This window comes from Eleutherodactylus coqui, chromosome 2 (assembly GCF_035609145.1).
Source record: "Eleutherodactylus coqui strain aEleCoq1 chromosome 2, aEleCoq1.hap1, whole genome shotgun sequence".
Classification (NCBI taxonomy): Eukaryota; Metazoa; Chordata; class Amphibia; order Anura; family Eleutherodactylidae; genus Eleutherodactylus; species Eleutherodactylus coqui.
Genome location: NC_089838.1, coordinates 307,658,343 through 307,675,842, shown reverse-complemented (window position 1 = coordinate 307,675,842; position 17,500 = coordinate 307,658,343). Strand labels below are relative to the sequence as shown.

Genomic DNA, 17,500 nt, shown 5'->3' with positions numbered 1-17,500 from the left:
AGGCTTGCCGTCTACAAGAGCACCTTTGCTTTTTCATCAAGAATGCCGTGACCCGGATTCGAACCGGGGTTGCTGCGGCCACAACGCAGAGTACTAACCACTATACGATCACGGCGACATTCATGAGCCAGGTAGGAGTCGAACCTACAATCTTCTGATCCGTAGTCAGACGCGTTATCCATTGCGCCACTGGCCCTGTGTGAGAGGTTGCCACTAATCATGCTCCCCATTTTGGACTTTTGCTACGCTCGCAGCCATATTCAAAGACCTCAACACGGTTGCTTTTAGCCCCTAGCCAAAACCCTTCTGCCTTGTTTGCTACCTTTCCATATTATCCAGTATCGTTTCGGTATTGAATGGCAAAGAGCAGTGCCTATCCAGTTAAGGCGGAGGGAAAAAACAAGGATAGATCCATGCCCCGTGTGAGGATCGAACTCACGACCTTCAGATTATGAGACTGACGCGCTACCTACTGCGCTAACGAGGCATCTTGCGTGTGATTGGTTGTTGCCGTCCAGAGATAAGATGGAATTCTGTAAGCACAAAACTTCTTTTTTTTTTTTTTTTTTTAATATGTACATGTATATATCTACATATATTGGAAAGTTTAAAGCAAGCTGTGAAAGCAACTTTTCCCATATGGTCTAGCGGTTAGGATTCCTGGTTTTCACCCAGGCGGCCCGGGTTCGACTCCCGGTATGGGAATGAGTGTTTTGCTAAGCTTGTGCCTGCATTCAAAGGCCTGCACCTTTCTTGCAGAATTAAGCGGCTTAGTTTGCAGATGCTCTTGGCAGCCAAAAATGCTGCGCTAACGAGGCCACTTGCAAGTGGTTGTTGATGCCATCCATGCTTAAAAATGAGTTTTCAAATCATGAAACTGATTTTTTTTCTACTTATTACTGAAAAAGGGTCTCAGCGGTTCCCATATGGTCTAGCGGTTAGGATTCCTGGTTCTCACCCAGGCGGCCCGGGTTCGACTCCCGGTATGGGAATGAGCATTTTCCTAAGCTTGCAACTACATCGAAAGACCCTCTGAATTAAGATAGCGCTCAAAAAGTTCATAAAAGTATCATTCAGGCTTGCCGTCTACAAGAGCACCTTTGCTTTTTCATCAAGAATGCCGTGACCCGGATTCGAACCGGGGTTGCTGCGGCCACAACGCAGAGTACTAACCACTATACGATCACGGCGACATTCACGAGCCAGGTAGGAGTCGAACCTACAATCTTCTGATCCGTAGTCAGACGCGTTATCCATTGCGCCACTGGCCCTGTGTGAGAGGTTGCCACTAATCATGCTCCCCATTTTGGACTTTTGCTACGCTCGCAGCCATATTCAAAGACCTCAACACGGTTGCTTTTAGCCCCTAGCCAAAACCCTTCTGCCTTGTTTGCTACCTTTCCATATTATCCAGTATCGTTTCGGTATTGAATGGCAAAGAGCAGTGCCTATCCAGTTAAGGCGGAGGGAAAAAACAAGGATAGATCCATGCCCCGTGTGAGGATCAAACTCACGACCTTCAGATTATGAGACTGACGCGCTACCTACTGCGCTAACGAGGCATCTTGCGTGTGATTGGTTGTTGCCGTCCAGAGATAAGATGGAATTCTGTAAGCACAAAACTTCTTTTTTTTTTTTTTTTTTTTTTTTTTTTTTTAATATGTACATGTATATATCTACATATATTGGAAAGTTTAAAGCAAGCTGTGAAAGCAACTTTTCCCATATGGTCTAGCGGTTAGGATTCCTGGTTTTCACCCAGGCGGCCCGGGTTCGACTCCCGGTATGGGAATGAGTGTTTTGCTAAGCTTGTGCCTGCATTCAAAGGCCTGCACCTTTCTTGCAGAATTAAGCGGCTTAGTTTGCAGATGCTCTTGGCAGCCAAAAATGCTGCGCTAACGAGGCCACTTGCAAGTGGTTGTTGATGCCATCCATGCTTAAAAATGAGTTTTCAAATCATGAAACTGATTTTTTTTCTACTTATTACTGAAAAAGGGTCTCAGCGGTTCCCATATGGTCTAGCGGTTAGGATTCCTGGTTCTCACCCAGGCGGCCCGGGTTCGACTCCCGGTATGGGAATGAGCATTTTCCTAAGCTTGCAACTACATCGAAAGACCCTCTGAATTAAGATAGCGCTCAAAAAGTTCATAAAAGTATCATTCAGGCTTGCCGTCTACAAGAGCACCTTTGCTTTTTCATCAAGAATGCCGTGACCCGGATTCGAACCGGGGTTGCTGCGGCCACAACGCAGAGTACTAACCACTATACGATCACGGCGACATTCACGAGCCAGGTAGGAGTCGAACCTACAATCTTCTGATCCGTAGTCAGACGCGTTATCCATTGCGCCACTGGCCCTGTGTGAGAGGTTGCCACTAATCATGCTCCCCATTTTGGACTTTTGCTACGCTCGCAGCCATATTCAAAGACCTCAACACGGTTGCTTTTAGCCCCTAGCCAAAACCCTTCTGCCTTGTTTGCTACCTTTCCATATTATCCAGTATCGTTTCGGTATTGAATGGCAAAGAGCAGTGCCTATCCAGTTAAGGCGGAGGGAAAAAACAAGGATAGATCCATGCCCCGTGTGAGGATCGAACTCACGACCTTCAGATTATGAGACTGACGCGCTACCTACTGCGCTAACGAGGCATCTTGCGTGTGAGTGGTTGTTGCCGTCCAGAGATAAGATGGAATTCAGTAAGCACAAAACTTCTTTTTTTTTTTTTTTAATATGTACATGTATATATCTACATATATAGGAAAGTTTAAAGCAAGCTGTGAAAGCAACTTTTCCCATATGGTCTAGCGGTTAGGATTCCTGGTTTTCACCCAGGCGGCCCGGGTTCGACTCCCGGTATGGGAATGAGTGTTTTGCTAAGCTTGTGCCTGCATTCAAAGGCCTGCACCTTTCTTGCAGAATTAAGCGGCTTAGTTTGCAGATGCTCTTGGCAGCCAAAAATGCTGCGCTAACGAGGCCACTTGCAAGTGGTTGTTGATGCCATCCATGCTTAAAAATGAGTTTTCAAATCATGAAACTGATTTTTTTTCTACTTATTACTGAAAAAGGGTCTCAGCGGTTCCCATATGGTCTAGCGGTTAGGATTCCTGGTTCTCACCCAGGCGGCCCGGGTTCGACTCCCGGTATGGGAATGAGCATTTTCCTAAGCTTGCAACTACATCGAAAGACCCTCTGAATTAAGATAGCGCTCAAAAAGTTCATAAAAGTATCATTCAGGCTTGCCGTCTACAAGAGCACCTTTGCTTTTTCATCAAGAATGCCGTGACCCGGATTCGAACCGGGGTTGCTGCGGCCACAACGCAGAGTACTAACCACTATACGATCACGGCGACATTCACGAGCCAGGTAGGAGTCGAACCTACAATCTTCTGATCCGTAGTCAGACGCGTTATCCATTGCGCCACTGGCCCTGTGTGAGAGGTTGCCACTAATCATGCTCCCCATTTTGGACTTTTGCTACGCTCGCAGCCATATTCAAAGACCTCAACACGGTTGCTTTTAGCCCCTAGCCAAAACCCTTCTGCCTTGTTTGCTACCTTTCCATATTATCCAGTATCGTTTCGGTATTGAATGGCAAAGAGCAGTGCCTATCCAGTTAAGGCGGAGGGAAAAAACAAGGATAGATCCATGCCCCGTGTGAGGATCGAACTCACGACCTTCAGATTATGAGACTGACGCGCTACCTACTGCGCTAACGAGGCATCTTGCGTGTGATTGGTTGTTGCCGTCCAGAGATAAGATGGAATTCTGTAAGCACAAAACTTCTTTTTTTTTTTTTTTTTTTTTTTAATATGTACATGTATATATCTACATATATTGGAAAGTTTAAAGCAAGCTGTGAAAGCAACTTTTCCCATATGGTCTAGCGGTTAGGATTCCTGGTTTTCACCCAGGCGGCCCGGGTTCGACTCCCGGTATGGGAATGAGTGTTTTGCTAAGCTTGTGCCTGCATTCAAAGGCCTGCACCTTTCTTGCAGAATTAAGCGGCTTAGTTTGCAGATGCTCTTGGCAGCCAAAAATGCTGCGCTAACGAGGCCACTTGCAAGTGGTTGTTGATGCCATCCATGCTTAAAAATGAGTTTTCAAATCATGAAACTGATTTTTTTTCTACTTATTACTGAAAAAGGGTCTCAGCGGTTCCCATATGGTCTAGCGGTTAGGATTCCTGGTTCTCACCCAGGCGGCCCGGGTTCGACTCCCGGTATGGGAATGAGCATTTTCCTAAGCTTGCAACTACATCGAAAGACGCTCTGAATTAAGATAGCGCTCAAAAAGTTCATAAAAGTATCATTCAGGCTTGCCGTCTACAAGAGCACCTTTGCTTTTTCATCAAGAATGCCGTGACCCGGATTCGAACCGGGGTTGCTGCGGCCACAACGCAGAGTACTAACCACTATACGATCACGGCGACATTCATGAGCCAGGTAGGAGTACAATCTTCTGATCCGTAGTCAGACGCGTTATCCATTGCGCCACTGGCCCTGTGTGAGAGGTTGCCACTAATCATGCTCCCCATTTTGGACTTTTGCTACGCTCGCAGCCATATTCAAAGACCTCAACACGGTTGCTTTTAGCCCCTAGCCAAAACCCTTCTGCCTTGTTTGCTACCTTTCCATATTATCCAGTATCGTTTCGGTATTGAATGGCAAAGAGCAGTGCCTATCCAGTTAAGGCGGAGGGAAAAAACAAGGATAGATCCATGCCCCGTGTGAGGATCGAACTCACGACCTTCAGATTATGAGACTGACGCGCTACCTACTGCGCTAACGAGGCATCTTGCGTGTGATTGGTTGTTGCCGTCCAGAGATAAGATGGAATTCTGTAAGCACAAAACTTCTTTTTTTTTTTTTTTTTTTTTTTTTTTAATATGTACATGTATATATCTACATATATTGGAAAGTTTAAAGCAAGCTGTGAAAGCAACTTTTCCCATATGGTCTAGCGGTTAGGATTCCTGGTTTTCACCCAGGCGGCCCGGGTTCGACTCCCGGTATGGGAATGAGTGTTTTGCTAAGCTTGTGCCTGCATTCAAAGGCCTGCACCTTTCTTGCAGAATTAAGCGGCTTAGTTAGCGGATGCTCTTGGCAGCCAAAAATGCTGCGCTAACGAGGCCACTTGCAAGTGGTTGTTGATGCCATCCATGCTTAAAAATGAGTTTTCAAATCATGAAACTGATTTTTTTTCTACTTATTACTGAAAAAGGGTCTCAGCGGTTCCCATATGGTCTAGCGGTTAGGATTCCTGGTTCTCACCCAGGCGGCCCGGGTTCGACTCCCGGTATGGGAATGAGCATTTTCCTAAGCTTGCAACTACATCGAAAGACCCTCTGAATTAAGATAGCGCTCAAAAAGTTCATAAAAGTATCATTCAGGCTTGCCGTCTACAAGAGCACCTTTGCTTTTTCATCAAGAATGCCGTGACCCGGATTCGAACCGGGGTTGCTGCGGCCACAACGCAGAGTACTAACCACTATACGATCACGGCGACATTCATGAGCCAGGTAGGAGTCGAACCTACAATCTTCTGATCCGTAGTCAGACGCGTTATCCATTGCGCCACTGGCCCTGTGTGAGAGGTTGCCACTAATCATGCTCCCCATTTTGGACTTTTGCTACGCTCGCAGCCATATTCAAAGACCTCAACACGGTTGCTTTTAGCCCCTAGCCAAAACCCTTCTGCCTTGTTTGCTACCTTTCCATATTATCCAGTATCGTTTCGGTATTGAATGGCAAAGAGCAGTGCCTATCCAGTTAAGGCGGAGGGAAAAAACAAGGATAGATCCATGCCCCGTGTGAGGATCGAACTCACGACCTTCAGATTATGAGACTGACGCGCTACCTACTGCGCTAACGAGGCATCTTGCGTGTGATTGGTTGTTGCCGTCCAGAGATAAGATGGAATTCTGTAAGCACAAAACTTCTTTTTTTTTTTTTTTTTTTAATATGTACATGTATATATCTACATATATTGGAAAGTTTAAAGCAAGCTGTGAAAGCAACTTTTCCCATATGGTCTAGCGGTTAGGATTCCTGGTTTTCACCCAGGCGGCCCGGGTTCGACTCCCGGTATGGGAATGAGTGTTTTGCTAAGCTTGTGCCTGCATTCAAAGGCCTGCACCTTTCTTGCAGAATTAAGCGGCTTAGTTTGCAGATGCTCTTGGCAGCCAAAAATGCTGCGCTAACGAGGCCACTTGCAAGTGGTTGTTGATGCCATCCATGCTTAAAAATGAGTTTTCAAATCATGAAACTGATTTTTTTTCTACTTATTACTGAAAAAGGGTCTCAGCGGTTCCCATATGGTCTAGCGGTTAGGATTCCTGGTTCTCACCCAGGCGGCCCGGGTTCGACTCCCGGTATGGGAATGAGCATTTTCCTAAGCTTGCAACTACATCGAAAGACCCTCTGAATTAAGATAGCGCTCAAAAAGTTCATAAAAGTATCATTCAGGCTTGCCGTCTACAAGAGCACCTTTGCTTTTTCATCAAGAATGCCGTGACCCGGATTCGAACCGGGGTTGCTGCGGCCACAACGCAGAGTACTAACCACTATACGATCACGGCGACATTCACGAGCCAGGTAGGAGTCGAACCTACAATCTTCTGATCCGTAGTCAGACGCGTTATCCATTGCGCCACTGGCCCTGTGTGAGAGGTTGCCACTAATCATGCTCCCCATTTTGGACTTTTGCTACGCTCGCAGCCATATTCAAAGACCTCAACACGGTTGCTTTTAGCCCCTAGCCAAAACCCTTCTGCCTTGTTTGCTACCTTTCCATATTATCCAGTATCGTTTCGGTATTGAATGGCAAAGAGCAGTGCCTATCCAGTTAAGGCGGAGGGAAAAAACAAGGATAGATCCATGCCCCGTGTGAGGATCGAACTCACGACCTTCAGATTATGAGACTGACGCGCTACCTACTGCGCTAACGAGGCATCTTGCGTGTGATTGGTTGTTGCCGTCCAGAGATAAGATGGAATTCTGTAAGCACAAAACTTCTTTTTTTTTTTTTTTTTTTTTTTTTTAATATGTACATGTATATATCTACATATATTGGAAAGTTTAAAGCAAGCTGTGAAAGCAACTTTTCCCATATGGTCTAGCGGTTAGGATTCCTGGTTTTCACCCAGGCGGCCCGGGTTCGACTCCCGGTATGGGAATGAGTGTTTTGCTAAGCTTGTGCCTGCATTCAAAGGCCTGCACCTTTCTTGCAGAATTAAGCGGCTTAGTTTGCAGATGCTCTTGGCAGCCAAAAATGCTGCGCTAACGAGGCCACTTGCAAGTGGTTGTTGATGCCATCCATGCTTAAAAATGAGTTTTCAAATCATGAAACTGATTTTTTTTCTACTTATTACTGAAAAAGGGTCTCAGCGGTTCCCATATGGTCTAGCGGTTAGGATTCCTGGTTCTCACCCAGGCGGCCCGGGTTCGACTCCCGGTATGGGAATGAGCATTTTCCTAAGCTTGCAACTACATCGAAAGACGCTCTGAATTAAGATAGCGCTCAAAAAGTTCATAAAAGTATCATTCAGGCTTGCCGTCTACAAGAGCACCTTTGCTTTTTCATCAAGAATGCCGTGACCCGGATTCGAACCGGGGTTGCTGCGGCCACAACGCAGAGTACTAACCACTATACGATCACGGCGACATTCATGAGCCAGGTAGGAGTACAATCTTCTGATCCGTAGTCAGACGCGTTATCCATTGCGCCACTGGCCCTGTGTGAGAGGTTGCCACTAATCATGCTCCCCATTTTGGACTTTTGCTACGCTCGCAGCCATATTCAAAGACCTCAACACGGTTGCTTTTAGCCCCTAGCCAAAACCCTTCTGCCTTGTTTGCTACCTTTCCATATTATCCAGTATCGTTTCGGTATTGAATGGCAAAGAGCAGTGCCTATCCAGTTAAGGCGGAGGGAAAAAACAAGGATAGATCCATGCCCCGTGTGAGGATCGAACTCACGACCTTCAGATTATGAGACTGACGCGCTACCTACTGCGCTAACGAGGCATCTTGCGTGTGATTGGTTGTTGCCGTCCAGAGATAAGATGGAATTCTGTAAGCACAAAACTTCTTTTTTTTTTTTTTTTTTTAATATGTACATGTATATATCTACATATATTGGAAAGTTTAAAGCAAGCTGTGAAAGCAACTTTTCCCATATGGTCTAGCGGTTAGGATTCCTGGTTTTCACCCAGGCGGCCCGGGTTCGACTCCCGGTATGGGAATGAGTGTTTTGCTAAGCTTGTGCCTGCATTCAAAGGCCTGCACCTTTCTTGCAGAATTAAGCGGCTTAGTTTGCAGATGCTCTTGGCAGCCAAAAATGCTGCGCTAACGAGGCCACTTGCAAGTGGTTGTTGATGCCATCCATGCTTAAAAATGAGTTTTCAAATCATGAAACTGATTTTTTTTCTACTTATTACTGAAAAAGGGTCTCAGCGGTTCCCATATGGTCTAGCGGTTAGGATTCCTGGTTCTCACCCAGGCGGCCCGGGTTCGACTCCCGGTATGGGAATGAGCATTTTCCTAAGCTTGCAACTACATCGAAAGACCCTCTGAATTAAGATAGCGCTCAAAAAGTTCATAAAAGTATCATTCAGGCTTGCCGTCTACAAGAGCACCTTTGCTTTTTCATCAAGAATGCCGTGACCCGGATTCGAACCGGGGTTGCTGCGGCCACAACGCAGAGTACTAACCACTATACGATCACGGCGACATTCACGAGCCAGGTAGGAGTCGAACCTACAATCTTCTGATCCGTAGTCAGACGCGTTATCCATTGCGCCACTGGCCCTGTGTGAGAGGTTGCCACTAATCATGCTCCCCATTTTGGACTTTTGCTACGCTCGCAGCCATATTCAAAGACCTCAACACGGTTGCTTTTAGCCCCTAGCCAAAACCCTTCTGCCTTGTTTGCTACCTTTCCATATTATCCAGTATCGTTTCGGTATTGAATGGCAAAGAGCAGTGCCTATCCAGTTAAGGCGGAGGGAAAAAACAAGGATAGATCCATGCCCCGTGTGAGGATCGAACTCACGACCTTCAGATTATGAGACTGACGCGCTACCTACTGCGCTAACGAGGCATCTTGCGTGTGAGTGGTTGTTGCCGTCCAGAGATAAGATGGAATTCAGTAAGCACAAAACTTCTTTTTTTTTTTTTTTTTTTTTTAATATGTACATGTATATATCTACATATATAGGAAAGTTTAAAGCAAGCTGTGAAAGCAACTTTTCCCATATGGTCTAGCGGTTAGGATTCCTGGTTTTCACCCAGGCGGCCCGGGTTCGACTCCCGGTATGGGAATGAGTGTTTTGCTAAGCTTGTGCCTGCATTCAAAGGCCTGCACCTTTCTTGCAGAATTAAGCGGCTTAGTTTGCAGATGCTCTTGGCAGCCAAAAATGCTGCGCTAACGAGGCCACTTGCAAGTGGTTGTTGATGCCATCCATGCTTAAAAATGAGTTTTCAAATCATGAAACTGATTTTTTTTCTACTTATTACTGAAAAAGGGTCTCAGCGGTTCCCATATGGTCTAGCGGTTAGGATTCCTGGTTCTCACCCAGGCGGCCCGGGTTCGACTCCCGGTATGGGAATGAGCATTTTCCTAAGCTTGCAACTACATCGAAAGACCCTCTGAATTAAGATAGCGCTCAAAAAGTTCATAAAAGTATCATTCAGGCTTGCCGTCTACAAGAGCACCTTTGCTTTTTCATCAAGAATGCCGTGACCCGGATTCGAACCGGGGTTGCTGCGGCCACAACGCAGAGTACTAACCACTATACGATCACGGCGACATTCACGAGCCAGGTAGGAGTCGAACCTACAATCTTCTGATCCGTAGTCAGACGCGTTATCCATTGCGCCACTGGCCCTGTGTGAGAGGTTGCCACTAATCATGCTCCCCATTTTGGACTTTTGCTACGCTCGCAGCCATATTCAAAGACCTCAACACGGTTGCTTTTAGCCCCTAGCCAAAACCCTTCTGCCTTGTTTGCTACCTTTCCATATTATCCAGTATCGTTTCGGTATTGAATGGCAAAGAGCAGTGCCTATCCAGTTAAGGCGGAGGGAAAAAACAAGGATAGATCCATGCCCCGTGTGAGGATCGAACTCACGACCTTCAGATTATGAGACTGACGCGCTACCTACTGCGCTAACGAGGCATCTTGCGTGTGATTGGTTGTTGCCGTCCAGAGATAAGATGGAATTCTGTAAGCACAAAACTTCTTTTTTTTTTTTTTTTTTTTTTTTAATATGTACATGTATATATCTACATATATTGGAAAGTTTAAAGCAAGCTGTGAAAGCAACTTTTCCCATATGGTCTAGCGGTTAGGATTCCTGGTTTTCACCCAGGCGGCCCGGGTTCGACTCCCGGTATGGGAATGAGTGTTTTGCTAAGCTTGTGCCTGCATTCAAAGGCCTGCACCTTTCTTGCAGAATTAAGCGGCTTAGTTTGCAGATGCTCTTGGCAGCCAAAAATGCTGCGCTAACGAGGCCACTTGCAAGTGGTTGTTGATGCCATCCATGCTTAAAAATGAGTTTTCAAATCATGAAACTGATTTTTTTTCTACTTATTACTGAAAAAGGGTCTCAGCGGTTCCCATATGGTCTAGCGGTTAGGATTCCTGGTTCTCACCCAGGCGGCCCGGGTTCGACTCCCGGTATGGGAATGAGCATTTTCCTAAGCTTGCAACTACATCGAAAGACGCTCTGAATTAAGATAGCGCTCAAAAAGTTCATAAAAGTATCATTCAGGCTTGCCGTCTACAAGAGCACCTTTGCTTTTTCATCAAGAATGCCGTGACCCGGATTCGAACCGGGGTTGCTGCGGCCACAACGCAGAGTACTAACCACTATACGATCACGGCGACATTCATGAGCCAGGTAGGAGTACAATCTTCTGATCCGTAGTCAGACGCGTTATCCATTGCGCCACTGGCCCTGTGTGAGAGGTTGCCACTAATCATGCTCCCCATTTTGGACTTTTGCTACGCTCGCAGCCATATTCAAAGACCTCAACACGGTTGCTTTTAGCCCCTAGCCAAAACCCTTCTGCCTTGTTTGCTACCTTTCCATATTATCCAGTATCGTTTCGGTATTGAATGGCAAAGAGCAGTGCCTATCCAGTTAAGGCGGAGGGAAAAAACAAGGATAGATCCATGCCCCGTGTGAGGATCGAACTCACGACCTTCAGATTATGAGACTGACGCGCTACCTACTGCGCTAACGAGGCATCTTGCGTGTGATTGGTTGTTGCCGTCCAGAGATAAGATGGAATTCTGTAAGCACAAAACTTCTTTTTTTTTTTTTTTTTTTAATATGTACATGTATATATCTACATATATTGGAAAGTTTAAAGCAAGCTGTGAAAGCAACTTTTCCCATATGGTCTAGCGGTTAGGATTCCTGGTTTTCACCCAGGCGGCCCGGGTTCGACTCCCGGTATGGGAATGAGTGTTTTGCTAAGCTTGTGCCTGCATTCAAAGGCCTGCACCTTTCTTGCAGAATTAAGCGGCTTAGTTTGCAGATGCTCTTGGCAGCCAAAAATGCTGCGCTAACGAGGCCACTTGCAAGTGGTTGTTGATGCCATCCATGCTTAAAAATGAGTTTTCAAATCATGAAACTGATTTTTTTTCTACTTATTACTGAAAAAGGGTCTCAGCGGTTCCCATATGGTCTAGCGGTTAGGATTCCTGGTTCTCACCCAGGCGGCCCGGGTTCGACTCCCGGTATGGGAATGAGCATTTTCCTAAGCTTGCAACTACATCGAAAGACCCTCTGAATTAAGATAGCGCTCAAAAAGTTCATAAAAGTATCATTCAGGCTTGCCGTCTACAAGAGCACCTTTGCTTTTTCATCAAGAATGCCGTGACCCGGATTCGAACCGGGGTTGCTGCGGCCACAACGCAGAGTACTAACCACTATACGATCACGGCGACATTCACGAGCCAGGTAGGAGTCGAACCTACAATCTTCTGATCCGTAGTCAGACGCGTTATCCATTGCGCCACTGGCCCTGTGTGAGAGGTTGCCACTAATCATGCTCCCCATTTTGGACTTTTGCTACGCTCGCAGCCATATTCAAAGACCTCAACACGGTTGCTTTTAGCCCCTAGCCAAAACCCTTCTGCCTTGTTTGCTACCTTTCCATATTATCCAGTATCGTTTCGGTATTGAATGGCAAAGAGCAGTGCCTATCCAGTTAAGGCGGAGGGAAAAAACAAGGATAGATCCATGCCCCGTGTGAGGATCGAACTCACGACCTTCAGATTATGAGACTGACGCGCTACCTACTGCGCTAACGAGGCATCTTGCGTGTGATTGGTTGTTGCCGTCCAGAGATAAGATGGAATTCTGTAAGCACAAAACTTCTTTTTTTTTTTTTTTTTTTTTTTTTTTTTAATATGTACATGTATATATCTACATATATTGGAAAGTTTAAAGCAAGCTGTGAAAGCAACTTTTCCCATATGGTCTAGCGGTTAGGATTCCTGGTTTTCACCCAGGCGGCCCGGGTTCGACTCCCGGTATGGGAATGAGTGTTTTGCTAAGCTTGTGCCTGCATTCAAAGGCCTGCACCTTTCTTGCAGAATTAAGCGGCTTAGTTTGCAGATGCTCTTGGCAGCCAAAAATGCTGCGCTAACGAGGCCACTTGCAAGTGGTTGTTGATGCCATCCATGCTTAAAAATGAGTTTTCAAATCATGAAACTGATTTTTTTTCTACTTATTACTGAAAAAGGGTCTCAGCGGTTCCCATATGGTCTAGCGGTTAGGATTCCTGGTTCTCACCCAGGCGGCCCGGGTTCGACTCCCGGTATGGGAATGAGCATTTTCCTAAGCTTGCAACTACATCGAAAGACGCTCTGAATTAAGATAGCGCTCAAAAAGTTCATAAAAGTATCATTCAGGCTTGCCGTCTACAAGAGCACCTTTGCTTTTTCATCAAGAATGCCGTGACCCGGATTCGAACCGGGGTTGCTGCGGCCACAACGCAGAGTACTAACCACTATACGATCACGGCGACATTCATGAGCCAGGTAGGAGTACAATCTTCTGATCCGTAGTCAGACGCGTTATCCATTGCGCCACTGGCCCTGTGTGAGAGGTTGCCACTAATCATGCTCCCCATTTTGGACTTTTGCTACGCTCGCAGCCATATTCAAAGACCTCAACACGGTTGCTTTTAGCCCCTAGCCAAAACCCTTCTGCCTTGTTTGCTACCTTTCCATATTATCCAGTATCGTTTCGGTATTGAATGGCAAAGAGCAGTGCCTATCCAGTTAAGGCGGAGGGAAAAAACAAGGATAGATCCATGCCCCGTGTGAGGATCGAACTCACGACCTTCAGATTATGAGACTGACGCGCTACCTACTGCGCTAACGAGGCATCTTGCGTGTGATTGGTTGTTGCCGTCCAGAGATAAGATGGAATTCTGTAAGCACAAAACTTCTTTTTTTTTTTTTTTTTTTTTTTTAATATGTACATGTATATATCTACATATATTGGAAAGTTTAAAGCAAGCTGTGAAAGCAACTTTTCCCATATGGTCTAGCGGTTAGGATTCCTGGTTTTCACCCAGGCGGCCCGGGTTCGACTCCCGGTATGGGAATGAGTGTTTTGCTAAGCTTGTGCCTGCATTCAAAGGCCTGCACCTTTCTTGCAGAATTAAGCGGCTTAGTTAGCGGATGCTCTTGGCAGCCAAAAATGCTGCGCTAACGAGGCCACTTGCAAGTGGTTGTTGATGCCATCCATGCTTAAAAATGAGTTTTCAAATCATGAAACTGATTTTTTTTCTACTTATTACTGAAAAAGGGTCTCAGCGGTTCCCATATGGTCTAGCGGTTAGGATTCCTGGTTCTCACCCAGGCGGCCCGGGTTCGACTCCCGGTATGGGAATGAGCATTTTCCTAAGCTTGCAACTACATCGAAAGACACTCTGAATTAAGATAGCGCTCAAAAAGTTCATAAAAGTATCATTCAGGCTTGCCGTCTACAAGAGCACCTTTGCTTTTTCATCAAGAATGCCGTGACCCGGATTCGAACCGGGGTTGCTGCTGCCACAACGCAGAGTACTAACAACTATACGATCACGGCGACATTCACGAGCCAGGTAGGAGTCGAACCTACAATCTTCTGATCCGTAGTCAGACGCGTTATCCATTGCGCCACTGGCCCTGTGTGAGAGGTTGCCACTAATCATGCTCCCCATTTTGGACTTTTGCTACGCTCGCAGCCATATTCAAAGACCTCAACACGGTTGCTTTTAGCCCCTAGCCAAAACCCTTCTGCCTTGTTTGCTACCTTTCCATATTATCCAGTATCGTTTCGGTATTGAATGGCAAAGAGCAGTGCCTATCCAGTTAAGGCGGAGGGAAAAAACAAGGATAGATCCATGCCCCGTGTGAGGATCGAACTCACGACCTTCAGATTATGAGACTGACGCGCTACCTACTGCGCTAACGAGGCATCTTGCGTGTGATTGGTTGTTGCCGTCCAGAGATAAGATGGAATTCTGTAAGCACAAAACTTCTTTTTTTTTTTTTTTTTTTTTTTAATATGTACATGTATATATCTACATATATTGGAAAGTTTAAAGCAAGCTGTGAAAGCAACGTTTCCCATATGGTCTAGCGGTTAGGATTCCTGGTTTTCACCCAGGCGGCCCGGGTTCGACTCCCGGTATGGGAATGAGTGTTTTGCTAAGCTTGTGCCTGCATTCAAAGGCCTGCACCTTTCTTGCAGAATTAAGCGGCTTAGTTTGCAGATGCTCTTGGCAGCCAAAAATGCTGCGCTAACGAGGCCACTTGCAAGTGGTTGTTGATGCCATCCATGCTTAAAAATGAGTTTTCAAATCATGAAACTGATTTTTTTTCTACTTATTACTGAAAAAGGGTCTCAGCGGTTCCCATATGGTCTAGCGGTTAGGATTCCTGGTTCTCACCCAGGCGGCCCGGGTTCGACTCCCGGTATGGGAATGAGCATTTTCCTAAGCTTGCAACTACATCGAAAGACGCTCTGAATTAAGATAGCGCTCAAAAAGTTCATAAAAGTATCATTCAGGCTTGCCGTCTACAAGAGCACCTTTGCTTTTTCATCAAGAATGCCGTGACCCGGATTCGAACCGGGGTTGCTGCGGCCACAACGCAGAGTACTAACCACTATACGATCACGGCGACATTCACGAGCCAGGTAGGAGTCGAACCTACAATCTTCTGATCCGTAGTCAGACGCGTTATCCATTGCGCCACTGGCCCTGTGTGAGAGGTTGCCACTAATCATGCTCCCCATTTTGGACTTTTGCTACGCTCGCAGCCATATTCAAAGACCTCAACACGGTTGCTTTTAGCCCCTAGCCAAAACCCTTCTGCCTTGTTTGCTACCTTTCCATATTATCCAGTATCGTTTCGGTATTGAATGGCAAAGAGCAGTGCCTATCCAGTTAAGGCGGAGGGAAAAAACAAGGATAGATCCATGCCCCGTGTGAGGATCGAACTCACGACCTTCAGATTATGAGACTGACGCGCTACCTACTGCGCTAACGAGGCATCTTGCGTGTGATTGGTTGTTGCCGTCCAGAGATAAGATGGAATTCTGTAAGCACAAAACTTCTTTTTTTTTTTTTTTTTTTTTTAATATGTACATGTATATATCTACATATATTGGAAAGTTTAAAGCAAGCTGTGAAAGCAACTTTTCCCATATGGTCTAGCGGTTAGGATTCCTGGTTTTCACCCAGGTGGCCCGGGTTCGACTCCCGGTATGGGAATGAGTGTTTTGCTAAGCTTGTGCCTGCATTCAAAGGCCTGCACCTTTCTTGCAGAATTAAGCGGCTTAGTTTGCAGATGCTCTTGGCAGCCAAAAATGCTGCGCTAACGAGGCCACTTGCAAGTGGTTGTTGATGCCATCCATGCTTAAAAATGAGTTTTCAAATCATGAAACTGATTTTGTTTCTACTTATTACTGAAAAAGGGTCTCAGCGGTTCCCATATGGTCTAGCGGTTAGGATTCCTGGTTCTCACCCAGGCGGCCCGGGTTCGACTCCCGGTATGGGAATGAGCATTTTCCTAAGCTTGCAACTACATCGAAAGACCCTCTGAATTAAGATAGCGCTCAGAAAGTTCATAAAAGTATCATTCAGGCTTGCCGTCTACAAGAGCACCTTTGCTTTTTCATCAAGAATGCCGTGACCCGGATTCGAACCGGGGTTGCTGCTGCCACAACGCAGAGTACTAACCACTATACGATCACGGCGACATTCACGAGCCAGGTAGGAGTCGAACCTACAATCTTCTGATCCGTAGTCAGACGCGTTATCCATTGCGCCACTGGCCCTGTGTGAGAGGTTGCCACTAATCATGCTCCCCATTTTGGACTTTTGCTACGCTCGCAGCCATATTCAAAGACCTCAACACGGTTGCTTTTAGCCCCTAGCCAAAACCCTTCTGCCTTGTTTGCTACCTTTCCATATTATCCAGTATCGTTTCGGTATTGAATGGCAAAGAGCAGTGCCTATCCAGTTAAGGCGGAGGGAAAAAACAAGGATAGATCCATGCCCCGTGTGAGGATCGAACTCACGACCTTCAGATTATGAGACTGACGCGCTACCTACTGCGCTAACGAGGCATCTTGCGTGTGATTGGTTGTTGCCGTCCAGAGATAAGATGGAATTCTGTAAGCACAAAACTTCTTTTTTTTTTTTTTTTAAATATGTACATGTATATATCTACATATATTGGAAAGTTTAAAGCAAGCTGTGAAAGCAACTTTTCCCATATGGTCTAGCGGTTAGGATTCCTGGTTTTCACCCAGGCGGCCCGGGTTCGACTCCCGGTATGGGAATGAGTGTTTTGCTAAGCTTGTGCCTGCATTCAAAGGCCTGCACCTTTCTTGCAGAATTAAGCGGCTTAGTTTGCAGATGCTCTTGGCAGCCAAAAATGCTGCGCTAACGAGGCCACTTGCAAGTGGTTGTTGATGCCATCCATGCTTAAAAATGAGTTTTCAAATCATGAAACTGATTTTTTTTCTACTTATTACTGAAAAAGGGTCTCAGCGGTTCCCATATGGTCTAGCGGTTAGGATTCCTGGTTCTCACCCAGGCGGCCCGGGTTCGACTCCCGGTATGGGAATGAGCATTTTCCTAAGCTTGCAACTACATCGAAAGACCCTCTGAATTAAGATAGCGCTCAAAAAGTTCATAAAAGTATCATTCAGGCTTGCCGTCTACAAGAGCACCTTTGCTTTTTCATCAAGAATGCCGTGACCCGGATTCGAACCGGGGTTGCTGCGGCCACAACGCAGAGTACTAACCACTATACGATCACGGCGACATTCACGAGCCAGGTAGGAGTCGAACCTACAATCTTCTGATCCGTAGTCAGACGCGTTATCCATTGCGCCACTGGCCCTGTGTGAGAGGTTGCCACTAATCATGCTCCCCATTTTGGACTTTTGCTACGCTCGCAGCCATATTCAAAGACCTCAA

General features: G+C 46.1%; 75 non-coding genes across 75 annotated transcripts; 32 read left to right on the top strand and 43 right to left on the bottom strand.

Annotated features, from left to right (window-relative positions):
- Nucleotides 1-43: 43 nt before the first annotated feature.
- TRNAH-GUG (transfer RNA histidin (anticodon GUG)) lies at nucleotides 44-115 on the bottom strand. The gene has a single exon. It is a non-coding gene; the product is annotated as a tRNA-His (tRNA).
- Nucleotides 116-123: 8 nt separating this feature from the next.
- On the bottom strand, nucleotides 124-196 carry TRNAR-ACG (transfer RNA arginine (anticodon ACG)). The gene has a single exon. It is a non-coding gene; the product is annotated as a tRNA-Arg (tRNA).
- Nucleotides 197-414: 218 nt separating this feature from the next.
- Nucleotides 415-487, bottom strand: TRNAM-CAU (transfer RNA methionine (anticodon CAU)). The gene has a single exon. It is a non-coding gene; the product is annotated as a tRNA-Met (tRNA).
- A 146-nt stretch (nucleotides 488-633) lies between these two features.
- On the top strand, nucleotides 634-705 carry TRNAE-UUC (transfer RNA glutamic acid (anticodon UUC)). Its single transcript has one exon. It is a non-coding gene; the product is annotated as a tRNA-Glu (tRNA).
- Nucleotides 706-920: 215 nt separating this feature from the next.
- Nucleotides 921-992, top strand: TRNAE-CUC (transfer RNA glutamic acid (anticodon CUC)). The gene has a single exon. It is a non-coding gene; the product is annotated as a tRNA-Glu (tRNA).
- A 126-nt stretch (nucleotides 993-1,118) lies between these two features.
- On the bottom strand, nucleotides 1,119-1,190 carry TRNAH-GUG (transfer RNA histidin (anticodon GUG)). The gene has a single exon. It is a non-coding gene; the product is annotated as a tRNA-His (tRNA).
- An 8-nt stretch (nucleotides 1,191-1,198) lies between these two features.
- Nucleotides 1,199-1,271, bottom strand: TRNAR-ACG (transfer RNA arginine (anticodon ACG)). The gene has a single exon. It is a non-coding gene; the product is annotated as a tRNA-Arg (tRNA).
- Nucleotides 1,272-1,720: 449 nt separating this feature from the next.
- Nucleotides 1,721-1,792, top strand: TRNAE-UUC (transfer RNA glutamic acid (anticodon UUC)). Its single transcript has one exon. It is a non-coding gene; the product is annotated as a tRNA-Glu (tRNA).
- A 215-nt stretch (nucleotides 1,793-2,007) lies between these two features.
- On the top strand, nucleotides 2,008-2,079 carry TRNAE-CUC (transfer RNA glutamic acid (anticodon CUC)). Its single transcript has one exon. It is a non-coding gene; the product is annotated as a tRNA-Glu (tRNA).
- A 126-nt stretch (nucleotides 2,080-2,205) lies between these two features.
- TRNAH-GUG (transfer RNA histidin (anticodon GUG)) lies at nucleotides 2,206-2,277 on the bottom strand. The gene has a single exon. It is a non-coding gene; the product is annotated as a tRNA-His (tRNA).
- Nucleotides 2,278-2,285: 8 nt separating this feature from the next.
- TRNAR-ACG (transfer RNA arginine (anticodon ACG)) lies at nucleotides 2,286-2,358 on the bottom strand. Its single transcript has one exon. It is a non-coding gene; the product is annotated as a tRNA-Arg (tRNA).
- A 218-nt stretch (nucleotides 2,359-2,576) lies between these two features.
- On the bottom strand, nucleotides 2,577-2,649 carry TRNAM-CAU (transfer RNA methionine (anticodon CAU)). Its single transcript has one exon. It is a non-coding gene; the product is annotated as a tRNA-Met (tRNA).
- A 142-nt stretch (nucleotides 2,650-2,791) lies between these two features.
- On the top strand, nucleotides 2,792-2,863 carry TRNAE-UUC (transfer RNA glutamic acid (anticodon UUC)). The gene has a single exon. It is a non-coding gene; the product is annotated as a tRNA-Glu (tRNA).
- A 215-nt stretch (nucleotides 2,864-3,078) lies between these two features.
- Nucleotides 3,079-3,150, top strand: TRNAE-CUC (transfer RNA glutamic acid (anticodon CUC)). The gene has a single exon. It is a non-coding gene; the product is annotated as a tRNA-Glu (tRNA).
- A 126-nt stretch (nucleotides 3,151-3,276) lies between these two features.
- TRNAH-GUG (transfer RNA histidin (anticodon GUG)) lies at nucleotides 3,277-3,348 on the bottom strand. The gene has a single exon. It is a non-coding gene; the product is annotated as a tRNA-His (tRNA).
- Nucleotides 3,349-3,356: 8 nt separating this feature from the next.
- Nucleotides 3,357-3,429, bottom strand: TRNAR-ACG (transfer RNA arginine (anticodon ACG)). The gene has a single exon. It is a non-coding gene; the product is annotated as a tRNA-Arg (tRNA).
- Nucleotides 3,430-3,647: 218 nt separating this feature from the next.
- TRNAM-CAU (transfer RNA methionine (anticodon CAU)) lies at nucleotides 3,648-3,720 on the bottom strand. The gene has a single exon. It is a non-coding gene; the product is annotated as a tRNA-Met (tRNA).
- Nucleotides 3,721-3,870: 150 nt separating this feature from the next.
- On the top strand, nucleotides 3,871-3,942 carry TRNAE-UUC (transfer RNA glutamic acid (anticodon UUC)). The gene has a single exon. It is a non-coding gene; the product is annotated as a tRNA-Glu (tRNA).
- Nucleotides 3,943-4,157: 215 nt separating this feature from the next.
- Nucleotides 4,158-4,229, top strand: TRNAE-CUC (transfer RNA glutamic acid (anticodon CUC)). The gene has a single exon. It is a non-coding gene; the product is annotated as a tRNA-Glu (tRNA).
- Nucleotides 4,230-4,355: 126 nt separating this feature from the next.
- Nucleotides 4,356-4,427, bottom strand: TRNAH-GUG (transfer RNA histidin (anticodon GUG)). Its single transcript has one exon. It is a non-coding gene; the product is annotated as a tRNA-His (tRNA).
- A 292-nt stretch (nucleotides 4,428-4,719) lies between these two features.
- On the bottom strand, nucleotides 4,720-4,792 carry TRNAM-CAU (transfer RNA methionine (anticodon CAU)). Its single transcript has one exon. It is a non-coding gene; the product is annotated as a tRNA-Met (tRNA).
- A 154-nt stretch (nucleotides 4,793-4,946) lies between these two features.
- On the top strand, nucleotides 4,947-5,018 carry TRNAE-UUC (transfer RNA glutamic acid (anticodon UUC)). The gene has a single exon. It is a non-coding gene; the product is annotated as a tRNA-Glu (tRNA).
- Nucleotides 5,019-5,233: 215 nt separating this feature from the next.
- On the top strand, nucleotides 5,234-5,305 carry TRNAE-CUC (transfer RNA glutamic acid (anticodon CUC)). Its single transcript has one exon. It is a non-coding gene; the product is annotated as a tRNA-Glu (tRNA).
- Nucleotides 5,306-5,431: 126 nt separating this feature from the next.
- Nucleotides 5,432-5,503, bottom strand: TRNAH-GUG (transfer RNA histidin (anticodon GUG)). The gene has a single exon. It is a non-coding gene; the product is annotated as a tRNA-His (tRNA).
- Nucleotides 5,504-5,511: 8 nt separating this feature from the next.
- On the bottom strand, nucleotides 5,512-5,584 carry TRNAR-ACG (transfer RNA arginine (anticodon ACG)). Its single transcript has one exon. It is a non-coding gene; the product is annotated as a tRNA-Arg (tRNA).
- A 218-nt stretch (nucleotides 5,585-5,802) lies between these two features.
- Nucleotides 5,803-5,875, bottom strand: TRNAM-CAU (transfer RNA methionine (anticodon CAU)). The gene has a single exon. It is a non-coding gene; the product is annotated as a tRNA-Met (tRNA).
- Nucleotides 5,876-6,021: 146 nt separating this feature from the next.
- On the top strand, nucleotides 6,022-6,093 carry TRNAE-UUC (transfer RNA glutamic acid (anticodon UUC)). Its single transcript has one exon. It is a non-coding gene; the product is annotated as a tRNA-Glu (tRNA).
- Nucleotides 6,094-6,308: 215 nt separating this feature from the next.
- Nucleotides 6,309-6,380, top strand: TRNAE-CUC (transfer RNA glutamic acid (anticodon CUC)). Its single transcript has one exon. It is a non-coding gene; the product is annotated as a tRNA-Glu (tRNA).
- A 126-nt stretch (nucleotides 6,381-6,506) lies between these two features.
- On the bottom strand, nucleotides 6,507-6,578 carry TRNAH-GUG (transfer RNA histidin (anticodon GUG)). Its single transcript has one exon. It is a non-coding gene; the product is annotated as a tRNA-His (tRNA).
- An 8-nt stretch (nucleotides 6,579-6,586) lies between these two features.
- On the bottom strand, nucleotides 6,587-6,659 carry TRNAR-ACG (transfer RNA arginine (anticodon ACG)). The gene has a single exon. It is a non-coding gene; the product is annotated as a tRNA-Arg (tRNA).
- Nucleotides 6,660-6,877: 218 nt separating this feature from the next.
- On the bottom strand, nucleotides 6,878-6,950 carry TRNAM-CAU (transfer RNA methionine (anticodon CAU)). The gene has a single exon. It is a non-coding gene; the product is annotated as a tRNA-Met (tRNA).
- A 153-nt stretch (nucleotides 6,951-7,103) lies between these two features.
- On the top strand, nucleotides 7,104-7,175 carry TRNAE-UUC (transfer RNA glutamic acid (anticodon UUC)). Its single transcript has one exon. It is a non-coding gene; the product is annotated as a tRNA-Glu (tRNA).
- A 215-nt stretch (nucleotides 7,176-7,390) lies between these two features.
- TRNAE-CUC (transfer RNA glutamic acid (anticodon CUC)) lies at nucleotides 7,391-7,462 on the top strand. Its single transcript has one exon. It is a non-coding gene; the product is annotated as a tRNA-Glu (tRNA).
- Nucleotides 7,463-7,588: 126 nt separating this feature from the next.
- Nucleotides 7,589-7,660, bottom strand: TRNAH-GUG (transfer RNA histidin (anticodon GUG)). The gene has a single exon. It is a non-coding gene; the product is annotated as a tRNA-His (tRNA).
- Nucleotides 7,661-7,952: 292 nt separating this feature from the next.
- Nucleotides 7,953-8,025, bottom strand: TRNAM-CAU (transfer RNA methionine (anticodon CAU)). The gene has a single exon. It is a non-coding gene; the product is annotated as a tRNA-Met (tRNA).
- A 146-nt stretch (nucleotides 8,026-8,171) lies between these two features.
- On the top strand, nucleotides 8,172-8,243 carry TRNAE-UUC (transfer RNA glutamic acid (anticodon UUC)). Its single transcript has one exon. It is a non-coding gene; the product is annotated as a tRNA-Glu (tRNA).
- A 215-nt stretch (nucleotides 8,244-8,458) lies between these two features.
- On the top strand, nucleotides 8,459-8,530 carry TRNAE-CUC (transfer RNA glutamic acid (anticodon CUC)). Its single transcript has one exon. It is a non-coding gene; the product is annotated as a tRNA-Glu (tRNA).
- A 126-nt stretch (nucleotides 8,531-8,656) lies between these two features.
- Nucleotides 8,657-8,728, bottom strand: TRNAH-GUG (transfer RNA histidin (anticodon GUG)). Its single transcript has one exon. It is a non-coding gene; the product is annotated as a tRNA-His (tRNA).
- Nucleotides 8,729-8,736: 8 nt separating this feature from the next.
- TRNAR-ACG (transfer RNA arginine (anticodon ACG)) lies at nucleotides 8,737-8,809 on the bottom strand. Its single transcript has one exon. It is a non-coding gene; the product is annotated as a tRNA-Arg (tRNA).
- Nucleotides 8,810-9,027: 218 nt separating this feature from the next.
- Nucleotides 9,028-9,100, bottom strand: TRNAM-CAU (transfer RNA methionine (anticodon CAU)). Its single transcript has one exon. It is a non-coding gene; the product is annotated as a tRNA-Met (tRNA).
- A 149-nt stretch (nucleotides 9,101-9,249) lies between these two features.
- TRNAE-UUC (transfer RNA glutamic acid (anticodon UUC)) lies at nucleotides 9,250-9,321 on the top strand. The gene has a single exon. It is a non-coding gene; the product is annotated as a tRNA-Glu (tRNA).
- A 215-nt stretch (nucleotides 9,322-9,536) lies between these two features.
- TRNAE-CUC (transfer RNA glutamic acid (anticodon CUC)) lies at nucleotides 9,537-9,608 on the top strand. The gene has a single exon. It is a non-coding gene; the product is annotated as a tRNA-Glu (tRNA).
- A 126-nt stretch (nucleotides 9,609-9,734) lies between these two features.
- On the bottom strand, nucleotides 9,735-9,806 carry TRNAH-GUG (transfer RNA histidin (anticodon GUG)). The gene has a single exon. It is a non-coding gene; the product is annotated as a tRNA-His (tRNA).
- Nucleotides 9,807-9,814: 8 nt separating this feature from the next.
- TRNAR-ACG (transfer RNA arginine (anticodon ACG)) lies at nucleotides 9,815-9,887 on the bottom strand. Its single transcript has one exon. It is a non-coding gene; the product is annotated as a tRNA-Arg (tRNA).
- A 218-nt stretch (nucleotides 9,888-10,105) lies between these two features.
- On the bottom strand, nucleotides 10,106-10,178 carry TRNAM-CAU (transfer RNA methionine (anticodon CAU)). The gene has a single exon. It is a non-coding gene; the product is annotated as a tRNA-Met (tRNA).
- A 151-nt stretch (nucleotides 10,179-10,329) lies between these two features.
- Nucleotides 10,330-10,401, top strand: TRNAE-UUC (transfer RNA glutamic acid (anticodon UUC)). The gene has a single exon. It is a non-coding gene; the product is annotated as a tRNA-Glu (tRNA).
- A 215-nt stretch (nucleotides 10,402-10,616) lies between these two features.
- On the top strand, nucleotides 10,617-10,688 carry TRNAE-CUC (transfer RNA glutamic acid (anticodon CUC)). Its single transcript has one exon. It is a non-coding gene; the product is annotated as a tRNA-Glu (tRNA).
- Nucleotides 10,689-10,814: 126 nt separating this feature from the next.
- TRNAH-GUG (transfer RNA histidin (anticodon GUG)) lies at nucleotides 10,815-10,886 on the bottom strand. Its single transcript has one exon. It is a non-coding gene; the product is annotated as a tRNA-His (tRNA).
- A 292-nt stretch (nucleotides 10,887-11,178) lies between these two features.
- Nucleotides 11,179-11,251, bottom strand: TRNAM-CAU (transfer RNA methionine (anticodon CAU)). The gene has a single exon. It is a non-coding gene; the product is annotated as a tRNA-Met (tRNA).
- Nucleotides 11,252-11,397: 146 nt separating this feature from the next.
- Nucleotides 11,398-11,469, top strand: TRNAE-UUC (transfer RNA glutamic acid (anticodon UUC)). The gene has a single exon. It is a non-coding gene; the product is annotated as a tRNA-Glu (tRNA).
- A 215-nt stretch (nucleotides 11,470-11,684) lies between these two features.
- TRNAE-CUC (transfer RNA glutamic acid (anticodon CUC)) lies at nucleotides 11,685-11,756 on the top strand. The gene has a single exon. It is a non-coding gene; the product is annotated as a tRNA-Glu (tRNA).
- A 126-nt stretch (nucleotides 11,757-11,882) lies between these two features.
- On the bottom strand, nucleotides 11,883-11,954 carry TRNAH-GUG (transfer RNA histidin (anticodon GUG)). The gene has a single exon. It is a non-coding gene; the product is annotated as a tRNA-His (tRNA).
- Nucleotides 11,955-11,962: 8 nt separating this feature from the next.
- TRNAR-ACG (transfer RNA arginine (anticodon ACG)) lies at nucleotides 11,963-12,035 on the bottom strand. Its single transcript has one exon. It is a non-coding gene; the product is annotated as a tRNA-Arg (tRNA).
- Nucleotides 12,036-12,253: 218 nt separating this feature from the next.
- TRNAM-CAU (transfer RNA methionine (anticodon CAU)) lies at nucleotides 12,254-12,326 on the bottom strand. The gene has a single exon. It is a non-coding gene; the product is annotated as a tRNA-Met (tRNA).
- Nucleotides 12,327-12,482: 156 nt separating this feature from the next.
- Nucleotides 12,483-12,554, top strand: TRNAE-UUC (transfer RNA glutamic acid (anticodon UUC)). Its single transcript has one exon. It is a non-coding gene; the product is annotated as a tRNA-Glu (tRNA).
- A 215-nt stretch (nucleotides 12,555-12,769) lies between these two features.
- TRNAE-CUC (transfer RNA glutamic acid (anticodon CUC)) lies at nucleotides 12,770-12,841 on the top strand. The gene has a single exon. It is a non-coding gene; the product is annotated as a tRNA-Glu (tRNA).
- Nucleotides 12,842-12,967: 126 nt separating this feature from the next.
- On the bottom strand, nucleotides 12,968-13,039 carry TRNAH-GUG (transfer RNA histidin (anticodon GUG)). Its single transcript has one exon. It is a non-coding gene; the product is annotated as a tRNA-His (tRNA).
- A 292-nt stretch (nucleotides 13,040-13,331) lies between these two features.
- On the bottom strand, nucleotides 13,332-13,404 carry TRNAM-CAU (transfer RNA methionine (anticodon CAU)). The gene has a single exon. It is a non-coding gene; the product is annotated as a tRNA-Met (tRNA).
- Nucleotides 13,405-13,555: 151 nt separating this feature from the next.
- TRNAE-UUC (transfer RNA glutamic acid (anticodon UUC)) lies at nucleotides 13,556-13,627 on the top strand. Its single transcript has one exon. It is a non-coding gene; the product is annotated as a tRNA-Glu (tRNA).
- Nucleotides 13,628-13,842: 215 nt separating this feature from the next.
- TRNAE-CUC (transfer RNA glutamic acid (anticodon CUC)) lies at nucleotides 13,843-13,914 on the top strand. The gene has a single exon. It is a non-coding gene; the product is annotated as a tRNA-Glu (tRNA).
- Nucleotides 13,915-14,120: 206 nt separating this feature from the next.
- TRNAR-ACG (transfer RNA arginine (anticodon ACG)) lies at nucleotides 14,121-14,193 on the bottom strand. Its single transcript has one exon. It is a non-coding gene; the product is annotated as a tRNA-Arg (tRNA).
- A 218-nt stretch (nucleotides 14,194-14,411) lies between these two features.
- Nucleotides 14,412-14,484, bottom strand: TRNAM-CAU (transfer RNA methionine (anticodon CAU)). The gene has a single exon. It is a non-coding gene; the product is annotated as a tRNA-Met (tRNA).
- A 150-nt stretch (nucleotides 14,485-14,634) lies between these two features.
- TRNAE-UUC (transfer RNA glutamic acid (anticodon UUC)) lies at nucleotides 14,635-14,706 on the top strand. The gene has a single exon. It is a non-coding gene; the product is annotated as a tRNA-Glu (tRNA).
- A 215-nt stretch (nucleotides 14,707-14,921) lies between these two features.
- Nucleotides 14,922-14,993, top strand: TRNAE-CUC (transfer RNA glutamic acid (anticodon CUC)). Its single transcript has one exon. It is a non-coding gene; the product is annotated as a tRNA-Glu (tRNA).
- Nucleotides 14,994-15,119: 126 nt separating this feature from the next.
- On the bottom strand, nucleotides 15,120-15,191 carry TRNAH-GUG (transfer RNA histidin (anticodon GUG)). The gene has a single exon. It is a non-coding gene; the product is annotated as a tRNA-His (tRNA).
- An 8-nt stretch (nucleotides 15,192-15,199) lies between these two features.
- TRNAR-ACG (transfer RNA arginine (anticodon ACG)) lies at nucleotides 15,200-15,272 on the bottom strand. The gene has a single exon. It is a non-coding gene; the product is annotated as a tRNA-Arg (tRNA).
- Nucleotides 15,273-15,490: 218 nt separating this feature from the next.
- Nucleotides 15,491-15,563, bottom strand: TRNAM-CAU (transfer RNA methionine (anticodon CAU)). The gene has a single exon. It is a non-coding gene; the product is annotated as a tRNA-Met (tRNA).
- Nucleotides 15,564-15,712: 149 nt separating this feature from the next.
- Nucleotides 15,713-15,784, top strand: TRNAE-UUC (transfer RNA glutamic acid (anticodon UUC)). The gene has a single exon. It is a non-coding gene; the product is annotated as a tRNA-Glu (tRNA).
- A 215-nt stretch (nucleotides 15,785-15,999) lies between these two features.
- TRNAE-CUC (transfer RNA glutamic acid (anticodon CUC)) lies at nucleotides 16,000-16,071 on the top strand. The gene has a single exon. It is a non-coding gene; the product is annotated as a tRNA-Glu (tRNA).
- Nucleotides 16,072-16,277: 206 nt separating this feature from the next.
- TRNAR-ACG (transfer RNA arginine (anticodon ACG)) lies at nucleotides 16,278-16,350 on the bottom strand. Its single transcript has one exon. It is a non-coding gene; the product is annotated as a tRNA-Arg (tRNA).
- Nucleotides 16,351-16,568: 218 nt separating this feature from the next.
- TRNAM-CAU (transfer RNA methionine (anticodon CAU)) lies at nucleotides 16,569-16,641 on the bottom strand. Its single transcript has one exon. It is a non-coding gene; the product is annotated as a tRNA-Met (tRNA).
- A 144-nt stretch (nucleotides 16,642-16,785) lies between these two features.
- TRNAE-UUC (transfer RNA glutamic acid (anticodon UUC)) lies at nucleotides 16,786-16,857 on the top strand. The gene has a single exon. It is a non-coding gene; the product is annotated as a tRNA-Glu (tRNA).
- A 215-nt stretch (nucleotides 16,858-17,072) lies between these two features.
- Nucleotides 17,073-17,144, top strand: TRNAE-CUC (transfer RNA glutamic acid (anticodon CUC)). Its single transcript has one exon. It is a non-coding gene; the product is annotated as a tRNA-Glu (tRNA).
- A 126-nt stretch (nucleotides 17,145-17,270) lies between these two features.
- TRNAH-GUG (transfer RNA histidin (anticodon GUG)) lies at nucleotides 17,271-17,342 on the bottom strand. The gene has a single exon. It is a non-coding gene; the product is annotated as a tRNA-His (tRNA).
- Nucleotides 17,343-17,350: 8 nt separating this feature from the next.
- TRNAR-ACG (transfer RNA arginine (anticodon ACG)) lies at nucleotides 17,351-17,423 on the bottom strand. Its single transcript has one exon. It is a non-coding gene; the product is annotated as a tRNA-Arg (tRNA).
- Nucleotides 17,424-17,500: the final 77 nt, after the last annotated feature.